The sequence below is a fragment of the Pelodiscus sinensis genome, chromosome 30 (genome assembly GCF_049634645.1).
Source record: "Pelodiscus sinensis isolate JC-2024 chromosome 30, ASM4963464v1, whole genome shotgun sequence".
NCBI lineage: Eukaryota > Metazoa > Chordata > Testudines > Trionychidae > Pelodiscus > Pelodiscus sinensis.
The window spans coordinates 5,141,844-5,149,651 of NC_134740.1; positions in this window are offsets into that span (position 1 = coordinate 5,141,844).

Below are 7,808 nucleotides of genomic sequence, written 5' to 3' on the forward strand. Positions count from 1 at the left end.
GACACTCCTGGGGCGGCGGGGAGGGGGGGGGGGTAGTGGCAGGCGAGTTTGCTGTGTCCAAGCTCCCTTTCTCGGCAGAGGCCAGTCGGGGCAGCCTCTATGGCCCCTCCTCTGACCCTGCCTGGGGCCTGAGGTGCCGTCACCTTTCCCTCCAGCTGCTCTGCAGGCTCCTGAGAGGCTGCTGGCTCGGACACAGCAACCAGCCCCTTCTAAACCGGGTCAGGATTTCCCTGCTTCCGGGCGCCTCGCTGCTCCAGTGCCTGGGGCTGCAGAAGGGGCTCATGCTGGAGAGAAGCCTTTTCTCACGGCTGTTAGAGACCCAGTTGCCAAAAGAGCTAGGCAGCTGTGACAGACTTAAATAGGAATGGAAATGTTTAATTATTAATGCAGAATTGTGTTTAAAAATGAATTACAATATAATTCAAATAAAAATTATCCAGCTAAATTCAGTTTCTATCAAATTTACCCAATAACATTTAATTTGACGCTTTTTTCTATTTTTTCTCCCAAGGAGGGCCCCCTGAAATTGTGCTACCCTGGGCCCCACAGAACTCCCATCCTGTTTAGATCCTTGCTCAAGAGGCTTTTTGTGCACAAAATGGGCCAGTGTAGCCAGATCCTTCTTGCGCAAAAGCCTGTGCCCCCAAAATGGCGGCTTATTAGATATGCAAATGAGGCACCAGGATAATCGTCGCTTAGTCTCATTTGTATATTGCTTGTGCAAAAAACAAGGCGGTGTCGACATAGTCTAGGTGCGATACTCAATCAGAAGCGGTGATTTTAATAACTTAAAACCGAAACGATCGTTCCCCTGGCGCCCCCAGTGCTCCGAAGGGGGTAACACACCTTCCCACGCGGCTACCAGGAACCAACGCAGCCCAACTGCCCGTCTCCTTCCCGCGGCTCGGGAGGCCGGCTGGTCACCTCACCTGGAGGCTGCAGGTTGTCTGTGCTGCAGTAGGACCGGCAGAGGCAGGCGGCTTTAAACAGGAAACTGCCGCCTCTGTCCGCACATCCCAGCCCCTCACAAAGCTGTTCCGCCCTTCTCCCTGCTGAAATCCTTCCGCCGCGCTCTAGTGAGCTGGCCTAGCAGCGCCGGGTCCCTGCGCGGGAAGGGGCGCGAAGAAGCCACGTGGGAACGAACGAGTCCCTTGAACCAGGCGAGCCGGGCCGTGGGAACAGGGCTCCCGCCTCAAGGCGCGTGGAAGAGGCAGCCAGCGATGTCCGCCCCGCAGGCTCAGTGGGACCTTGTGAACCGCACTGGGAGGGGGGACGTTGCTAGGCAACGAAAGGGTTAAAATCTCCCCCGGGGTTGTATTTCACCCACCGCAGCTTGATCTCCGCTCTGTGCCCAGCGCCGGGTTGTTCGTGTCTCTGCTGCCCCCTCGAGGCGCCGCGGGTTCTGCAGCCTGGGTTTTTGCAGGAGCATCACTAGGTTTCGTGTCGCTGTGTCTCGCACAGTAATAGCGGGCGGTGTCCTCGGGCTTCAGGCCGGTCATTTGCAGGTGCAGCAGGTTGTTGGGGTTGTCCCTGGAGATGGTGAATCGGCCTTTCACGGCATCAAGGTAGTATATAGTACCCCCGCTGCCACTGATATAAGCGAGCCACTCCAGCCCCTTCCCGGGAGCCTGCCGGATCCAGCTCATCCCGTAGCTGCTGAAGGTGAAGCCGGAGGCTTTGCAGGAGAGGCGCAGAGAGTCTCCGGGCTTCTTCACATCCCCTCCGGACTCCACCAGCTGCACCTGGGACCGGGCACCTGGGAACAAAGGCGCGACAGAAGCATTAATATCAACCATGCAGAACAAAATCTCCGTCCCTCTCTCCAGCGTATTTAGCTAGAAAATACCTGGCAAAGCTGCCACCACGAACACTAAATAGACCCAAAATTTCATGTTCCCAGTTGCTGAGGGGCAGAGCTGGCAGGTAACTGCACAGACACCGGGGGCTGCGGGGTGTCTCTCCGGGTGCAGCCTAGGCAGAGAGAGACCATTTTAAGCAGGCGTCTGTCACCGCCATTTGCATATTCCCCGCCTTATCAGAGACACAAACGCCTTCCCTGAACGAGCCGAGTCACTGCCATGGACTCTCCGGCAGGAGTCTCCGTCCCCCTCCCGGTGTGTTTGTGCAGCGCCTGGCACAGCGCGGGGGTCCCGATGGGCTCTCACAGCTCTGGGGAGACACCGAGAAATGACGTCACTTAGCTCGTCATGAATGTCTAGGGGTTCCTGGGGATCGGCTGTGGTGAAGGGAAATATTTTCCCAGGCGTTAGTGGGTTTCGGCTCACTGGGGGGGGGGGATCCATGTTTGTTGGGACCCCGGAGGTGCGAATATATCTCCTCTCGGGTCAGGTACGGCGGGATTTGCAGCTCCAGGCCAGGGGGCTCCGGGCGGTTCAGTGCGATTCCTGCTTCTTTACGCCGCTTGGGACACGCGAGCCCCAGTTCGCACCGTGTCTGTAACTCCCCCCCCCCCGATCGCTTCCCGCTGCGCTCGGTGAGTGGCCCAAGCCGCTGGCCCATTTCTGGCCGCTCACCCGGACTGGGATGCGCAGCGGCAGCGAGGCACCTGCGTTGTCCCCGTCACACTCCCCCTCACTGGGGAACCCACATTTCTACCCCGGCCCCTTCTTTGCGACGCTCCCAGCGCCTGCCCCGTGCGGACCGCGACTCACCAGCGCCCCCTGCCAGAGAATTTCTCCCCCGCAGCCTGAGGCGGGTTTTGTCCGGGCCCAGGTAGGAATCAGCGATCAGTCTTCAGGAGTGAGGGGTCAGCGAGTCTAGGACTGTCCCTGCTCCCCCCCCCCCCAGCCAGGCCCTGGGAGCAATGGCCCCGGCTCACACGCCGGGCGGTATCAGCCCGGGGAAGGGCGGTGTCTGACGGCGCTTTGCTGCCAGAAGCGTTTTCCAACCCACGTGGCATTTCTGCTCCTGAAATCACTAGTTCCTCCTCCCTTGGGACTGAAATCTCCGCGGGGCACGTGGTGGGACGGGGCAGCGGGGCAGCGCCTGGCTCCCTCGGGCACCTTTGAGATTCCAGGCCTAATTCACTCGGGGAAATCCAACGTTCTCCGCCTCCCTGAGCCCCCTAGAGACCAAGGGGCGGAATCAATTCCGGAGCCAGGCCCTATATGGGACGGAGCCTCCCCCGTTCCCTGCCCGGCTCGGCTCCCCCGGAATTCTGCAGGCGCCCGAGCGCACCCGGAACAGACATTTGGCAGGAAACGTTCCCCGGGCACCGACCCGGACACAGAGACGTGCCCCTGCCCGTCGATTGCAAAGTATCTGGCAAGCGGGGCGGGCCACTTGCTAATTCCCTGTTGGGTTCATTCCTCCTGACGCACCTGCCATTGGCCGCTGCCGGCAAACAGGACTGTGGGCTAGAAGGACCTCGGGTCTGACCCATCGTGGCCACTCCTATGGTTGCAGCTCTGGGCAGGGGATGGCGTTCCAGTCACTTGTCGGAGAAATGATAGACTGGTGCGAGATATAGCAGCCCCACAGGGCTATAGCTCAGGGGTCAGTGTATTGGTCTTAAAAGGCATAAGGTCAAATCCTCCTAAAGCCTCGGGGACAATGTCTACTTTTAAGTGCACCTAGATCCGTAGTGTGCAACCGGTTCACTTCTAATCTCTCTTTGGCTGCTTGAGTGTGGCTAGGTCGCAAGTTCAGAATTCGCTGGACACCGCGGATCTAGACGGTGCTTGGTCCTGCCGTGAGGGCAGAGGACTGGGCTTGAGGATCTTTGCAGGGCCCTTCCAGTTCCAGTGTTCGAGTCTATGGGTTCCGCTCCCAGCCTGGCGAGGCGAACACCTCCTGCGGCAGAGGGACGCTGGACTGGCGGCTGCCTCTCCCTGGGGCTGGTAACGCCAGACCGGTTCTCCGCGCGGTTAGTTTCAGTCCAGGCTTTCCTAGGTTCCCTCTCACTGGCTACGTCTACATTGGCCCCTTTTCCGGAAGGGGCATGTTAATTTCACTAGTCCTAATAGGGAAATCCGCGGGGGATATTTAAATAAAAATGTCCGCCACTTTTTTCCGGCTTTTAGAAAAGCCGGAAAAGAGCGTCTAGACTGGCCCCGATCCTCCGGAAAAAGTGCCCTTTTCCGGAGGCTCTTATTCTTACTTAAGTAAATGCCTCTCTTATTTTCCAAATTACTCTCTGTCAGTCTTCGTTGCTCTACTATCATGTTGCCTCTGCCCATCTGGGAAATAAACTTTGCCTGCATCCGTTCTATAAATACATTTTTTAAAGTGGGATGGTTTCATCTGGGCTCTGCCAAAACCAGTGGGAAATTACAAATGGAAAAAGTTTCCTAGGACTTGTTGAGCTATGTAAACAAATTGAACAGAAAAATGGCCATCTTCGTTAAGGATCACATTTTCAAAAAAAATTAAAGAAATTATGTACAAACCTCCCATGGAATTCAGATGCTCAAATCCCATAGGAATCTTTGGAAATCCCACTCTGTAATTTTAAAACAGACGTCGGTGATTAATTCATTTTTTAAATTTCTCACTTTTTGATTTTTTTTCATTATTTTCCCCCCATCAAAGTTTGGAAGGCTGTTCTGAAAACACACTGGAAAATAGTTCCCTTAAACAGTCACCAATTCGTTACCCATTTTGCAAGCACTTCTATGGATTGCATTCTTAAACACACAAACTGTAGGAGTTTTAGCAAATGAGTGTGTGTCAGGGTACCTGTGTGATTGAAGGTGTTCAGTGACCTTGAAAGTGAAAAACCTACTTGAGGTTGAAAAAAAATTACCTTTGGGAAAGCAAAAGTAAAAAAAAAAACCTCCCAAATCTCTTCTTAGATCAGTTTCACCCCTGAAATGCATTGCTTCAAATTTTACTGTTTTGAGAAACAACGATCAGTTTCACACATACTGAATAGGAAATGACCCAAAAGTAATGGACCACGAGCCAAATATGAGCCAGCAGTGTGACATGGCAAACATGATTCTGGGATGCATGAACATGAGTGTTGTGAGCAAGACACAAGAAGTCATTCTTCCGCTCTACACTGCACTGAGACAAATTGTTCTCCTTGGCCTCTGATGACAGGACAAGAAGCAATGGGCTTAAACTGCAGCAAGAAAGGTTTAGGTTGGACATTAGTAAAAATGTCAATTGTCAGGTTGGTTAAACACTGAAATAAGTTGCCTAGGGAGGCTGTGGAATCCCCATCTCTGGAGATATTTAAGAGCAAGTTAGACAGACACGTGTCAGGGACTGTCTAGAATGTACTGGGTCCTGCTGGGAGGGCAGGGGACTGGACTCAATGACCTCTCGAGGTCCCTTCCAGCGCTAGAGTTCTATGAACAAGGGGTTGGTGCGAGGACAGTGGAGCAGCCTGGGACAAGACTCTCCCAACATGTAAACCGATGTTTAATTAGGAACTGAACTATTTTTCTGCATCAGGGGAAGCAAAAGAGACAATTAGCCAAGGCACATGGAAGGCAAGTGCCTCTATGCAAGTCCCACTGGGCATTGTTAGCTCCAAAGCTCTGGAGACAAAACCAGTCAGCGGGGGAAAGGCTGGCGCTGGGCAGTCATGAAAAGTGCGAAGACATCAGAGGATACAAACTTCAGGATACGCTGAGTGGGGTCCCAGTGGGCCAGGCTGGGATTGCTCTGCTGGGGCAAATGGCAAAGAAGGGGGCAGACAGTCCCCCAAACTGTCAGTCTGATATTTAGATTGTCCAAACGGGGGAGCGAAAAGCTTCTGCAGGACTTTGCTGGTACCCAGGAGCCAGAAACACAGTTCCCTTAAATCAGTGCTGACCAACCAGTCCATGGGGATCTACCAGTAGATCCTGGAGCCTCTGGCAGGGGATCCCGACTGGTTTGGCCAGGAAGCTCTCAAGTGCTGGCACTAAAATTGCTCGTCCACCCACTGTCGTGCTGCTCCTGCCCTCTGCCTTGGAGCGCTCCCTTGGGAGCCTCCTGCTTGCTGGGCAGGTGTGGGAGGGGGAAGAGGAAAGGAGCTGATGTCAGGGTGTCCCTCCTCCACCCTCTCTGTGTGGGTTCAGGAGAAGGGGATGGCGGGAGCTTGGCAATGCAAATCCCTGCCACGCTCACAGTCTGTGTCTCTGTCATTTCTCTCTCTCACACACACAGACACAGACACTGCCCTTCCCTCTCGTCTCTGGTCCCATCATGTATGCGGGGAGGGGATGGGAAGGGGGGGAGGGGAGGTTACCACTTTCACTGCTTGCAAAGTGGGTTAGTTTGGGTTTGGCTGGGCTGTGCAGACATCACTTTCATTTCTCTGGGTTGTTTAAATGTGACTCTGAGCAGTGAGCTCTAAAATGCCAAACCTGCCACGTCTGGAGTCATTATCCCCGTGGCAACTGCTGCTCCTGGGTGTGGCTGGCATGTCCCTGCAGCCCCTGAGAGGCAGAGCAGGGAGTCGCCACACGCTGTCCTTCCCTGCGGACACCACTCCTGCAGCTCCCATTGATCAATATCAGGGAGCTGTGGCATCAGAGTCTGTAGCTGAGGGGCAGCACCTCAAACCATTGAGCCACTGCTGTAATTGCCAGCTGCTGTGAGGAGGGCCGTGGGACCAGAGCAGGCGTGAGTCTGACCTGGCTCTGCTGCTCCATCCCTGGGCCAGCTGTCCCCAGCCATTCCCAGGCTATGTCTACACTGGTGGATTCTTGCACAAGAACACGTCCACACTGCCATGTGCTTTTGAGGAAGAACATCCATGGCAGTGTGGATGCTCACTTGTGCAAGAAAGCTCTGATGGCCATTTTACCCATAGGGATTGTGACGGCGCGTTGGGGGTTCCCCGTCTCCTGCACCCCGAAATGGCACAAACAGACTGTACCAGCCAGTGGAATTGAGGGTGGTTTATTGCTCCTCCAGCACAGCGCAGCACAGATGTAATCTGGTTACAGGAACTGGGCTAGGATGCCTCAGGCCCCCTTGAGATGGGGGAGACTGGGCCCCTAAACTCCAGCCCCTTCCCCTAGGCTCTCCTCCATGCCCTCCGACAGCCAGCAACCCACTCACTAACTTCCAGCCCTGCCCCCCAGCCAAGGCAGCATTCCACCTTCCTTTGTTCCTCTCCATGGGGGGTGTCTGGCCACTGGTTTGCATAGTGACTCATCCTGTTTTGCTGGGTCGTGGTCCCCACGACAGCCAGTGGGGGTTCCCCCAGAGCCAGCAGCATAGAAACCAGCCAGGTACCCCCACTACGTCACAGTTCTCCCCCCTCCGAGAGCAAACTGAGCAGGGTCACTCCGCTCGTGACCTAGGGAAGTTCGGGTCCTCTGCGTGGGAACCCGCCCTGGGGACATGGGTGCTCCCCTTGACTCGGGCCGGCCGTGGCGAGGCCCCACATGAATTGGCTTCCCTCTGTCCACTCGCCGCCCCGCTCCAGGGCGACTGGCACAGGCCTGTCCTCGGGGGTCACACCCACCCTTCCGCTGGCCTTGATCTCTGGCCAGGGTCTCTCGGGCTGGGGCCATGAGCCCAGCGAGCCTTCTCTGGACAGCCAGGACGGCTTCCACCCCCGATGCTCCATCCAGGGAGGACTTCCCCTCCCATAACTCTCTCAGCAAGCCCAGAGGGTCTATCTGGGGTAGAGACCCCCAAGCCGCTTTCCTCCTGTCTTGGGCCTTCCCGCCCCTCTGGCAGGAGTCACAGGACCGGCAGTACCGCTGCACGGCTGTAAAGATTCCCGGCCAATAGAAGTGCTGGAGCAGCTTCAGCCGGGTGCTCCGGATCCCCCGGTGGCCCCCAACGGGGACATCGTGGGCCAAATACAGCAGCTTGAGGCAATACTTTCGGGGGACGAC